General features: G+C 46.2%; 1 pseudogene across 1 annotated transcript; it reads left to right on the plus strand.

The window, feature by feature from the left end:
* Positions 1-2,742: 2,742 nt before the first annotated feature.
* LOC311589170 (glyceraldehyde-3-phosphate dehydrogenase-like) lies at positions 2,743-3,881 on the plus strand (annotated as a pseudogene). Its single transcript has one exon. The product of its transcript is annotated as a glyceraldehyde-3-phosphate dehydrogenase-like (transcript).
* Positions 3,882-13,051: the final 9,170 nt, after the last annotated feature.

A 13,051-nucleotide genomic window follows, 5' to 3' on the forward strand; every position in this document is an offset into this window, starting at 1 on the left:
TTCCTTCACGTACATGAAGGCTGATGGTTCGGTGTTGAAGTTCTTCTCTCTCCTGTAGACAAGCCGATTTTTCTCTGCAGGAAAAGGCTTTCTGCCCGTCATTTCTGCAGTGCCCCCTGCCCATTTGCCACGCTGCACTGCTGCCTCCCTACTGTAGAAAGAGAGGCTGTTCAGTTGTGTAGTTTTGAAGAATCTCAGTGGGCCAGCAACGCTGTGTTAATATGAGATTGTTCAGCTGTGTTTCGCCGTTTTTGGTAGCATCCCTGCAACAGTAGTGAAATGGCCAAACAGTAGCCCTTCCTCGGGTGCTGGTCCTCATACCTGACCGCTGAGCCTGGGAGGTTACGAGCAACTGCTTTCTTGTCTGACCACACAGACTTCCCGTAAACGTGATGCAAAAGAAATTAGTAGATTATATTGAGCTGTGGTGGCGCACACTTTTAATCCCAGCACTCAGGAGGCAGAGGCAGGCAGATGGCTGGGAGTTCCAGGCCAGCCTGGTCTACAAAGATAGTCCAGGACAGCCAAGGCTACACAGAGAAACCCTGTCTAGGAAAACCAAAATAAATAAATCAGTTAATTAAGTTGCCAAGCGTAATGATGAACACATTTCATCCCAGCATTCAGGGAGAAAAAAGAAGGAAGGAAAGAAGGAAGGAAGGAAGGAAGGAAGGAAAGAAGGAAGGAAGGAAGGAAGGAAGGAAGAAAGAAAGAAAGATCAGCCGGGCGTGGTGGCGCACGCCTTTAATCCCAGCACTCGGGAGGCAGAGGCAGGCGGATCGCTGTGAGTTCGAGGCCAGCCTGGTCTACAAAGTGAGTCCAGGATGGCCAAAGCTACACACAGAAACCCTGTCTCGAAAAAAAAAAAAAAAAAAAAAAAAAGAAAGATCAAATTATGAACTTTGTAGGTAAAAGGATAGAACAAGAAAATATTACATTGAGTAAGGTAACCCAGACCCAGAAAGACAACATTGCGTGTTTTTCCTCATCTGAGGCTCCTGGCGCCACACCCTCAGATGTGAGTACTTATCCTGGAGTAACTGCAGAGACCAGGAAAGTAACAAGTGGGGTTGGGCCCCTACGGAGAAGACAATAGCAAGATACAAGTTACCTGATCAGGGGTGTGGGACAAAAAGGGGGGGGGCTTTAATTAAGGATGGGGAGGGGCTAAATACAGGAAGGAAGAGGGTAAAAACAACATTAAAGATATCTGGAAAAGTCATAAGAAACTGTACTATTAACTATCTCTTAAAAGACTAAAATATAAGTAAATCTATGTATAAATTACAAACGTACATAGTTTAAATGAACTGTTCTCACCTGGGCTGACCACGCTCCCTCCAAGAGCCACAGAGCAGCTATCAGAAACCCTAGCATCAGGCATGAGAAGCCTTCTTTTGAGTTGTTGGTCAGAGTTATTCCACCCCCCCCCCCCAAATTACAAGCTATTGGTATTGCCTTTGGTTAAACCAGAGGCAGGAGGTAAGTCCCTGTTGTTGAAGACAGCATGCTCTTCAGATGCAGGACCCAGAGGCCCTTGATCTGGAGCTGGCGTGAAGTCTCTTCCCCCAAGGACTAGCTTCTACGGTACCAGAAGATGCCCCAAAAGCTTCCAAATGAGAGAAGTAACCAACAGCGCTACCCAGCTATGGCGCCTCTGAGCCACAGCAATGACCAGCATGGCTGGTACCCCCTAAGGGTGAGGTAGTGGCACGCATACATTAGAGGTAACCAATTGCTCTCTAACTGAACTTAAGGCCTTCTCAGCAAGAGGGGAAACCATGCCCAGTACTGGAAACCTAGCCAATCAGCTGGGGCTAGTGAGGTCATGGATCTTGGAGGAGAACCTACAACCACCACTTTATTGAGCCAACACAATCCCTAACAACATCCCATAAACATTTGTCCTTATACCCACAGCTAAGTGCAGTCCTCATCCCTCATCAGGGAAATGTCTCTTTGCAACAGAAACCACTATAGAAAAGCACAACTAACCAAAACGCAGAGTTGCAGAGCCCAGTCCCAGTGGATACATCTGCAAAACACTCAGCACGTAAGGCTCGGGGGACACGTGGCAAGAGGGGACAGAAAGATTGAAAGAGCCAGAAGGTGAAGGAGAATTCTAGTAATGTCAGAAGCCATGTGCACACATCCTTATCACATGAGCCAATCAAGGACAACAGACATGCTAATACGGATGCGTGGAAAGGCCACGAGGCTTCGACCCTTCACAAAGAACTAAGGAAGAGCAACCAGTTGGTTGTCCAATTCCCAGTGGTCAGCCCTGCAAACATGCATACATGTAACATCTATACAGACTGAGCGAGCAGGTTGTATTTCGTATTTAGAAATAGATAAGTCTGTACACATACATATGTGTATGTAACAACAATTAATGGAAAAAGAGGCTGTGAATTGGAAAGAGAGAAAAGAGGAGTATATGGGACAGTTTGGAAAGGAAGGGGGAAATGATGTAATTATATTATAATTTCAAAAAGTAAAGGAAATAATTAAAAAATAATGTTTTTTGTTTTTGTTTTTTGAGACAGGGCTTTTCTTGTAGCTCTGGATGTCCTGGAACTCCCTCTGTAGACCAGACTGCCCTCGAACTCACAGAATAAGCCTGCCTCTGCCTCCCAAGTGCTGGGATTAAAGGGGTGCGTCACCACGCTGGCAAAGTAAAGGTTAATTTAAGAAAAGAAATTAGAAGGTTAAATTAAAGTTTATTGGTTCGCTCTGTACCAGAGACAACCATATCTTCTTGTGCAGTGCCAGCCTCGTCCCTTGACACGATGGTGAAGGTTGGAGTAAGCGGATTTGGCAGTATTGGGTGCCTGGTTGCCAGGGCTTGCTTCACATCTGGAGATTGTTGCCATCAATGACCCCTTTGTTGACCTCAACTACATGGTCTACATGTTCCAGTATGATTCAACCCATGGCAAGTTGTGTGGCACGGTCAAGGCTGAGAACGGGAAGCTTGTCATCAACGGGAAGGCCATCACCATCTTCCAGGAGTGAGATCCTGCCAACATCCAATGGGCTGATGCTGGTGCCGAGTATGTTGTGGAGTCAACTGGTGTCTTCACCACCATGGAGAAGGCTGGGGTCCACCTGAAGGGTGGGGTCAAAAGGGTCATCATCTCTGCCCCTTCTGCCGATGGTCCCATGTTTGTGATGGGTGTGAACCACGAGAAGTGTGACAACTCACTCAGGACTGTCAGCAACACTTCCTGCACCACCAACTGCTGAGCACCCCCTGGCCAAGGTCATCCATGACAACTTTGACATCGTGGAAGGACTCATGACCCCAGCCCATGCCATCACTGCTACCCAGAAGACCGTGGATGGCTCCTCTGGAAAACTGTGGTGTGATGGCCGTGGGGCTGCCTCCAACATCATCCCTGCATCCACTGGTGCTGCCAAGGCTGTGGGCAGGGTCATCCCAGAGCTGAACAGGAAGCTCACCCGAGTGGCCTTCTGTGTTCCCACGCCCAATGTGTCCATCTTGGATCTGACATGCAGACTAGAGAAAGCCACCAAGTATGAGAGCATCAAAAAGGTGGTGAAACAGGCATCTGAGGGCCCACGAAAGGGCATCCTGGGCTACACTGAGGACCAGGCTGTCTCCTGTGACTTTAACAGTGATTCCCACGCTTCTGCCTTTGATGCTGGGGCTGGCATTGCTCTCAATGACAACTTTGTAAATCTCGTTTCCTGGTATGACCATGAACATGGCTACAGCAACAAGGTGGTGGACCTCAGAGCCTACATGGCCTCCAAGGAGTGAGAAGCCCTGGACCACCCTAGCAAGGACACGAGAACAAGAGAGAAGCTCCTGGCTGCTGAGGAGTCCTTGTCCCAACTCCACCCCTGACACTGAGCGTCTCACCTCACAGTTTCCATTCTAGATGCCAAAATAGTGGAAGGGGCTCTCTTGATACCATCAATAAAGTTCACTGCACCTAAAAAAGTAAAATAAAATAAAACAAAATAAAATAAAGCCTGCCAAAGAACCAGATAGATTACTTCAATGCAAAATTACTCTTTTTACTGCCCACAGCATGTTCTTCTGGTGTGTTTGACTTTCAGGGTCCCCAGGAACTTTCTCTATGGAGAGCGGGAAGATGCCAGAGAAAGAGAGCCTCAAGCTCACTGTGTCCAGAAGGCTGCTAGTGTGTGTAACTGTGAACAGGGCTCTAGGACCTGGTGTTTCTATCCGGCGATGCTGCCTGGACAGCTCCAAGCGGCCAGTGTGTGGACTCTCTTCCCATCGTTTCCACGGTCCAGTCCAAGTTACAGAGAGTGCAGCCCAGCAAGCAGAGCAGAGTGCTGTACACACCTCCCAATCTGCTTCCTTTACTAATGCGTTATTACAACTCACGTGCTGGGCATTCTGAATTTTGAAAAAAAAAATTAATTTCATTTTCTGTGTGTGAATGTTTTGTCTGAAAATACCCACACATACCATGTGTATGCCTGGTGCCCATAGAGGTCAGAAGAGGGCACAGAACATAATTGATGTAAACTTTACATTAGATTACTCTATTGTAGATTACTCTACAAATTACTCTGTTATCTGAGATAACACACATAAAGCCATGTGCAACCACGGCTTCATAAAAAAGGCTCAAAATAGAAAAAAAAACCCAATACTGAAACTGACATTTAAAACTGTCACTCCCCCCTCCCGCCCCCACCACAAACACTTGAGAGGCAATGTTCCAAGCCCCTCCCGTTCCTAACCCTTACCCGGCCTTCTTTGACGGAGCTTCTGAATTCCTCCTGGCTCTCTCCTTATGACTCAGGTTCTTGTTTTGAACCTGAGTGACTGCACTGTCCACAAACCTAAGATGACCTAATGTGGGGCTTTCCTGATATCTACCCTCTCGTCCTCTGCCCACAGCCTCTGGTCACATGCCCATAATAGCCCTTCAGACACTGAGGCACACATATTCGTTTATCAGATCCCAGGGCCAGGTCCCCAAGTGTCTGCTGCTGCAGTTTGGGTCCCACTTGATGGGCGCGTAACCAGAGCTTGGCATCTTACGCGTCTTCGTTCAGATGGACATGGGCATGTGTCTGCTGCTGAGCGCAGGAGTTGCCGATCTATTTTGGCTTCCCAAGACAGCCAAGGACAGAAACCGAGTTTCCCTGCAGAGCCTAGGATGAGCTTAGTTACCACGAGGCCAGGAAAGTATGCCGTTTCTGGTGGAGTCTCAGCTTATTCTCATTCCTTGTGGCCTCTGATGGGGTTGTTTGGTTTGCTTTGATTGCAGGGTCATTGAAGCCAGGCCGCCTGTGTACAAGTACTCAGCTACAATGTAGTAGGGGTGTGTGTGTGTGTGTGCGCACGTGCGTGTGTATATGTGTGTGTCTGTGTGTATATGTGTCTGCGTGTGTGTGTGTGTGTGTGTGTATGTGTCTCTGTGTGTGCGTGTGTATGTATGTGTGTGTATCTGTGTTATATGTGTCTCTGTGTACTTGTGTATGTGTGTGCCTGTGTCTGTGTGTGTGTATGTGTGTCTCTGTGTGCTTGTGTGTGTGTCTGTGTGTATATGTGTCTCTGTGTGCTTATGTGTGTGTATGTGTCTCTGTGTGTGCGTGTGTGCACACATGCGTGTGTATGTATGTATGTGTCTGTGTGTATATGTGTCTCTGTGTGCTTGTGTGTGTGTGTGTGAGCATGTGTATGTATGTGTGTCTGTGTGTATATGTGTCTCTGTGTGCTTGTGTATGTGCGTGTGTGTGTGAGTGTGTGTGTGTGTGTGTGTTTGCAGATGTGTGTGCATGCACATGTGGAAGCCAAATGTTGACATAAGGTATCTTTCTAAATTATTCTTCACTTTATTTATTTGCTTATGGGTTTTTCGAGGCAGGGTTTCTCTGTGTAATAGCCCTGGCTGTCCTGGAACGTAGACTAGGCTGGCCTCAAACTCACAGAGATCCACCTGCCTCTGCCTTCTGAGTGCTGGAATATAAAGGCATGTGCCACCATGCCCGGCTCTCTCCACTTTATTTTTGAGACATGTTGTTTTAATTGCAAATCGCTGATGGCTCTATTTTTACCAATAAAGACTCAGGAGCCAGATGCTGGGGTGAAAAGCTGCTAGCTCGGAGAGCTAGAGAAAGCACCCAGCTGACCTTCCTACTCAGCTCACATCCCGATGGAGAAGGTTCCTGAAGGCTCACTAGCTCAGCCCAGGAAGAAAAGGCAAAAAAACCCAATGTCAAATGTTTGCTAGCTCAAAGCCCCAAAAGCCAAAGGCCAAGGAGCTGAGGAGATTAAGAACCAGAGAGCAAAAAGAGCTAAAAAGCTCAAGCTAAAATCCCAAACATCCAAGAGCTAAAATCCCTTCCACTTCTACATGCTGTCTTAAACACCCCGCCACTCAAAGTCCCTCCTACTCTTTAATCCCCGTCAGCTGGCAATCTTCTTGTGGCCAGGAGGCACAACTCTAAGGATGAGAACCAACTGGTTGGAGATGGTGTGCTGGTTAGTTTTGTTTGTTTGTTTGTTTTTGTCAACTTGACACAAGTTATAGTCATCTGGGAAGAAGGAATCTCAGCTGAGAAATCACCTTCATCAATCGGACTATAGGCAAGTCTTTCTCCCTGTTTCTGATTTTCTTTCTGTGCTGGTTAGTTTTATGTCAATTTGACATAAGCTGGAGTTTTCTGAAAATGTCTCCATAAGATCCATCTGTAGGGCATTTTCTTAATTAGCGAGTGATGGGGGAGGGCCCAGCCCATTGTGAATGGTGTCATCCCTTCGCTGGGGGTCCCAAACTCTAAAGAAAGCAGACTGAACAAGCCACAAGGAGCAAGCCAGTAAGCAGCACCCCTCCATGGCCTCTGCATCAGCTCCTGCCCCCAGGTTCCTGCCCTGCTTGAGTTCCTGTCCTGACTTTCTTTAATGATGGACAATATATGGAAGTGTAAACTGAATAAACCCTTTCCTCCCTTTGAATAAACCAAAGCTTGCTTTGGTCATGGTGTTTCATCACAGCAATCATAACCCTAACTAAGGGGCTGTGTGTGTGTGTGTGTACACGTCTTGGCCCAGTCTTTGTTTCTATAAGAACACCCTTGACGTTCGGTATGGTGGCACACAGCTTTAATGTCCGCACCAGGAAGGCATTTCTTCAGTTAAGGTATCTTCTTCTAAGGTGACTGTAGGTTGTGGCACACCAACTAGCCTGGTATGTGCCCACTTGCTGCTCTCTTGACCTTTCCTTTCTACCACAAGGATTTTGTGTCCTGGGTTTGGGGAGGAAATCCTCCTGTAGTCATCTCGAATACGAAAACGCACAGACACAGAAGCAGAACCTTGACTCGGGGAATGGCAGGCCACCCAAGTGTGACTTTAGTGGTTCTGTGAACTTTGTATCATGAGCTTTAGGCCGCTCAGCACTCGCTGTTTGTTCCAGGCGGGGCTGTCATGTGGGTTAATAAGAAGGCTGCCCTTCTTTTGGTACTGACTCTTGGCATTTTTTGTTTGTTTGTTTTTGTTTTTTGTTTTTCAAGACAGGGTTTCTCTGTGTAGCCTTGGCTGTCTTAGACTTGCTTTGTAGACCAGGCTGGCCTCAAACTCACAGCAATCCACCTGCCTCTGCCTCCGGAGTGCTGGGATCAAAGGCGTGCGCCACCATGCCCAGCCTGGCTCCTGGCATTCTTAAGTAGAGTGTGCCCTGCTTCTGAAGCTGCTCACTGAGCGCTTGGTCCACACCGCTCTCACCTCGCCCTCTCAGCTCTGGATGCTGCTCTGAAGGGACGGATAGGATAACTTATATGGATTTTATTTCTGAGCTACATGGGGTGGGGCAGGGCAGTAGCATGATGTTTTGCCTCAGTGCTCTGAAAAAATCAAACCTAGACAGCTGACAGATTTCTTTTACTGTTGAGCACAGACATTTGCCAAGCATGTTCCAGAATTAAATGTCAGGAATGATTTGGGAATCAAGAATCTTCCGGGTCAATTAATGGGCTTAAGCTTGGAATCTAAGCTTCTCCGAGACAACTCATTTTTCTCTGATAGAAGAAACAAAAATATGTAGATATTCTATTACCATTCAATTAGTGAACCCATTAGCTGTTTTTTTTCCCCCATTAGTTTTTTTAAAAAGCAGTCTTGCACCACAGCATAGCCTGGCCCCAAGCTCATGACCCTTCTGCCTCCTCCATCACCAGGGTGCTAGGATTGCAGGCGTGTACCACCACGCCCAATCTGTATATTAAATGTAAGTGTGTGTGTGTGTGTGTGTGTGTGTGTGTGTGTGTGTGTGTGTGTATGATGTTGGGGGGTGGTCTGATGTATTTTGATGCTAATTACTGTTTACTGTCTCTGTAACCAACCTTTTGTTTAATAAAAAGCCATCCCACCTAGCAGGGCAGAGGAGATAGGTGGGGCTAGGAGAGAGAGGAATTCTGAAAGGAAGAAAGACTATCACGAGAGAGGAGAAGGAGAGAGACCTGAAGTGAGGCAAGGAAGGCCGCCATGGGTTAGGTGGAGGAGAAGCACATGGCCAGCGGCGTGGATAAAAAAATCCTGCCCAGATAAAAAAACATTAACAAGTATTTGGGATTATGGATGGAAGGTAACTTGATAAAAATTATTAGAAAAGGATGGCATGGGATTGAGGCAGGGATCCCATGCCTGTTGCACTAGATGCAGGCATGGGATTAGAGGATTGATATCTCTCTGCCCTGCCCCAAGTTAACTAAGGCTATTTTAAAATATAACAAATGTCTGTGTCTTGATTGATCGATAGCTGGGCCTACAGATAATACGTGTAATTTAAAAACAATACCAGGGTGCTAGGATTGCAGGCGTGTACCACCACGCCCAATCTGTATATTAAATGTAAGTGTGTGTGTGTGTGTGTGTGTGTGTGTGTGTGTGTGTGTGTGTGTGTATGATGTTGGGGGGTGGTCTGATGTATTTTGATGCTAATTACTGTTTACTGTCTCTGTAACCAACCTTTTGTTTAATAAAAAGCCATCCCACCTAGCAGGGCAGAGGAGATAGGTGGGGCTAGGAGAGAGAGGAATTCTGAAAGGAAGAAAGACTATCACGAGAGAGGAGAAGGAGAGAGACCTGAAGTGAGGCAAGGAAGGCCGCCATGGGTTAGGTGGAGGAGAAGCACATGGCCAGCGGCGTGGATAAAAAAATCCTGCCCAGATAAAAAAACATTAACAAGTATTTGGGATTATGGATGGAAGGTAACTTGATAAAAATTATTAGAAAAGGATGGCATGGGATTGAGGCAGGGATCCCATGCCTGTTGCACTAGATGCAGGCATGGGATTAGAGGATTGATATCTCTCTGCCCTGCCCCAAGTTAACTAAGGCTATTTTAAAATATAACAAATGTCTGTGTCTTGATTGATCGATAGCTGGGCCTACAGATAATACGTGTAATTTAAAAACAATACCAGGGTGCTAGGATTGCAGGCGTGTACCACCATGCCCAATCTGTATATTAAATGTAAGTGTGTATGTGTGTGTGTGTGTGTGTGTGTGTGTGTGTGTGTCTGTCTGTCTGTCTGTCTGTCTGTCCAGCAGTGTTTGCTGAACATTGGGAGTATGAAGATAAAGTTCATGTCTAATTTGAATCTCAACAGTTTTATACAGAATATCTTTTATTTATTCTTTAACAAGTTGGTAGATACAACAATGTATCTTTATCATAGCAACCTCCATTTCTCCCCTCTTAGTCCCTGCAAGCACCCCAACACCTCATCCTGATTTGTGTCTTCTCTTTCTCTTTAAAAAAGAAACAACAACAACAACAACAACAACCCATTTAATCCAATTTTTGCCTCCCTTTGGAGTGTTGGCTTGATCTTGTACAGGCAGCCATAGCTATAGTGCGATCACGGCGTGATGGTCATGCCATGTCCGGAAGGTAGCATCTCACCGCGTCTGCAGCCTCTAGTTGTTACGTATTTCTGCCCCTTTATCTTCAGTGTCCCATTGAGGTAGGAACACTCACACAGTCATTAACTCTTAGCCCTTGGACCAGTTATGAGTCTTTGCATGACTTGCTAATCACGGAAGAGAGAAGCTTCTTTGGCCAAGGCTGAGGATGCCACTAATCTACGTGTATAAGTATAAATACTAGAAGGCAGATTGACACATGTCCATTTAGCAAGACAACAGTAGCATGTTTCCCATTTGGGCCTTTGACCAGATTTATAGTACCAGGCAGAATGCTTTCCTGTAGAGCAGGCCTCAAATCCAGTTCTGGTTGGTTAGCTGCCCCCACTATAACAGCCATGCTGCTCTTGCTCCGATGGGCACATCTTGCTTGGCAGGTTGGGGCTGTAGCATGCAGGGTTCACCACTGGGTAAGATTTCTTTCCTCCCATTTACTCACCTTTTGGCACTGTGAAAGCTAGCAGTGGAATGCAAATGCTCAGGTCAGTCCCAGCTTGATTTTTTTTCTTTTATCTAGTCCTATAAACAGTGTGCTGTGCCTTCAGAAACAGGGTCTAATCATTTAGTTCTGGAGGCAACCATGAACAATAGCAATAGCCTACGTTGTTCTAGAGGCCCCTGGAAGAGTTTGAATTTCTGGCTTTTATTCATTAACAATTTATTAAAGCAATTAAAAATGAGTTGGGGGCTGGGCAGTGGTGGCACACACCTTTAATCCTAGCACTCGGGAGGCAGAGGCAGGTGCATTACTGTACCAGCCTGGTCTACAGAGCGAGTCCAGGACAGCCAAGGCTACACAGAGAAACCCTGTCTCAAAAAACAAAACAAAACAAAAATACTTCTATTTTATAGTTTGATTGAAATTTTGAAAAAGTGTCCATTGTTGAAAAATCTAAGAAAATATGAAGGCGGGGGGACTGAAAAAATAAAGTTCTTTCTGTCCCTATGCCTGCGTTTTTTTCTAGGGCAAGCATAGAACTTCTGTGATAGTATTCAACAGCTCTGCTGCCCAATACAGGGGACAAAACAATACAGAGGCTAGTGAGCTCTTGAGATGAAACTGGTATATTTGAGGAGAAATTTAACTTCTGTTAACTTAAACATACTTAGCCATAGCTGGTAGTAGCTGCCATGGTAGACTACCCATAAAACACCACCGCTGCCTGGTTTACAAGTGATCTGACTGTGAAGAGCTCATGTGAGGCTCATGTGACCAAAGAGAGAAGCTAGGGAGGATGGCCTGGAGAAAAAAAGTAACATTTAAACCCCACAGCTTAAAAGGGGAGAGGCCTCAAATTCAGATGTTGCATTGGCAAAACTTCTTCAGAAAAACCTTCATTGTGGGGGATCCTTTGTTTTATTTCTTCAAATAGTATGAAGGAAAGGAATAGATTTATAGTGAAACTAGTAAAGCAGTCCTTTTTTTTTTTTTTTTAATTTTCATGCTCAAATAAGCTGAGAAAACAAATGCACTGTAAGGAAGTGTCACCAGGAACAGTTTCCGGACAAGAGTGAGGCAGGAGAGCAGGGGACAGTCGTTAGAGCGAGAGGCACCAGGCCTTGGAGGTGGTTGTTTTCCAGTGCTGAAGGACTCAAACCTGGTAACTTTAAGGATGTTGAGAGACATGGGGACAGGGTACCTAACGTGTGGATGCTGAAGCCACCAAGGATAATGACAAAGAGTGAAAAGGAGCAAGTTAAACCCGAGGAAGAAGGGATCCCGCTTTTGAATCTGCTTTTCCATGACATTTCTTGGGTTCTCTCTGGTGGCAACCCTCCCTATGGGCAAAGGGATTCTGTGGCTCTAGAGAAATCTTTGGATTACCAGGGGCCTAGGTTTCCTTGCTCAAGTAGTCAACCCTCTTTGTAGCTCCTGGGCTTCCTGCCTGGGCTCATCTTCCTGAGGACACAGCACAGCGATGCTATGCCCTATGCCTCAGCAGTGCTCAGACCTTGAGGTGGTATGTTAGTTAGTTTGTTTGTTTTTCATCTTGAGAAATACTCAGGAAAACCTTCTTTTGGCTCATGTTTTCAGGGGCCAGTGCCGGCCCGAAAGGCTGGACGCTGTTAGGATATGTGACAGGGCAAAGCATCTTAGGATAGAAAGGGAGCGAGGGATGGAGGAGGAGGAAGAGGAGGTGGAGAGATGCCAAGGATATAGTATGTTACTTTGGCATAACCCATTTCCTCTAAGTGGGCTACACCTTCCGGTACCATCACCTAAACGGTCTATTAAAAATTCAAATTCCTCAATATATTGATTCACTCATGAAGTCAGAGCCACTATAATCCAATCACTTGTCAAGTTCTCCACCTACGACCACTTGCCTTCACCAGGCCAGGGGTGGGGTATCTCACATCCAATCCATAGCAGGGCACGGGGACTGTAGTGAGAGCGTTGGGAGTGAGTGGACAGGACTACGCCATCGTGGATGGGGCTTACACACACACCCTTAAAGCCTGTTCCATTGTAGGATGCATCCAGGATGTGGAAGAAAGGAGAACTCTTCTGGGCCTTATGACCGAAGAACTTAAAGGGAGGGAAAAAAAAATAGTTGGTTCATGATTTCAGAGAGTTTGGTCCTCAGTCACTTGGCACCATGAGCTTGGCGAAAAGAAAACATCCTGGTATCCACAGAGGGTGTGATGAGAAAGAGCTGGGTGGGCCTTTCTTCTTCCTCTTTCCTTCCTGGGACTTGCAGCCAGTGAGATGCTGCCTTCAGTTCAAGGTGGTGTCTTCCTTCTCAGTTAATTCTCTCCGGATAAACCCTCACAAGCACACCCAGAGGTGTGCCTTACCAACGTCCTAGGTGATTCTAAGTCCAGGCTAGCTGACCAGATAAAATGCTCACAGAAAACACTATTCTCTGGCTGCTAACCGGGCAAGCATCCAGGTCTACTGCATTGGCATTCTGAAGCAGAATTTTGGTGTTTTGTTCTTTTTTTTTTTTTTTTTTTTTTTTTCCTGAGACAGGGTTTCTCTGTATAGCCTTGGCTGTCCTGGAACTAACTTTGTAGATCAGGCTGGCCTTGAACTCACAGAGATCCTCCTGCCTCTGCCTCCTTGAGTGCTGGGATTACAAGTGTGTGCCACCACCCCTGGCATCTGAAACA

Source organism: Acomys minous (genome assembly GCF_964271855.1).
Source record: "Acomys minous genome assembly, chromosome: 18".
In the NCBI taxonomy this organism is placed as follows: Eukaryota; Metazoa; Chordata; class Mammalia; order Rodentia; family Muridae; genus Acomys; species Acomys minous.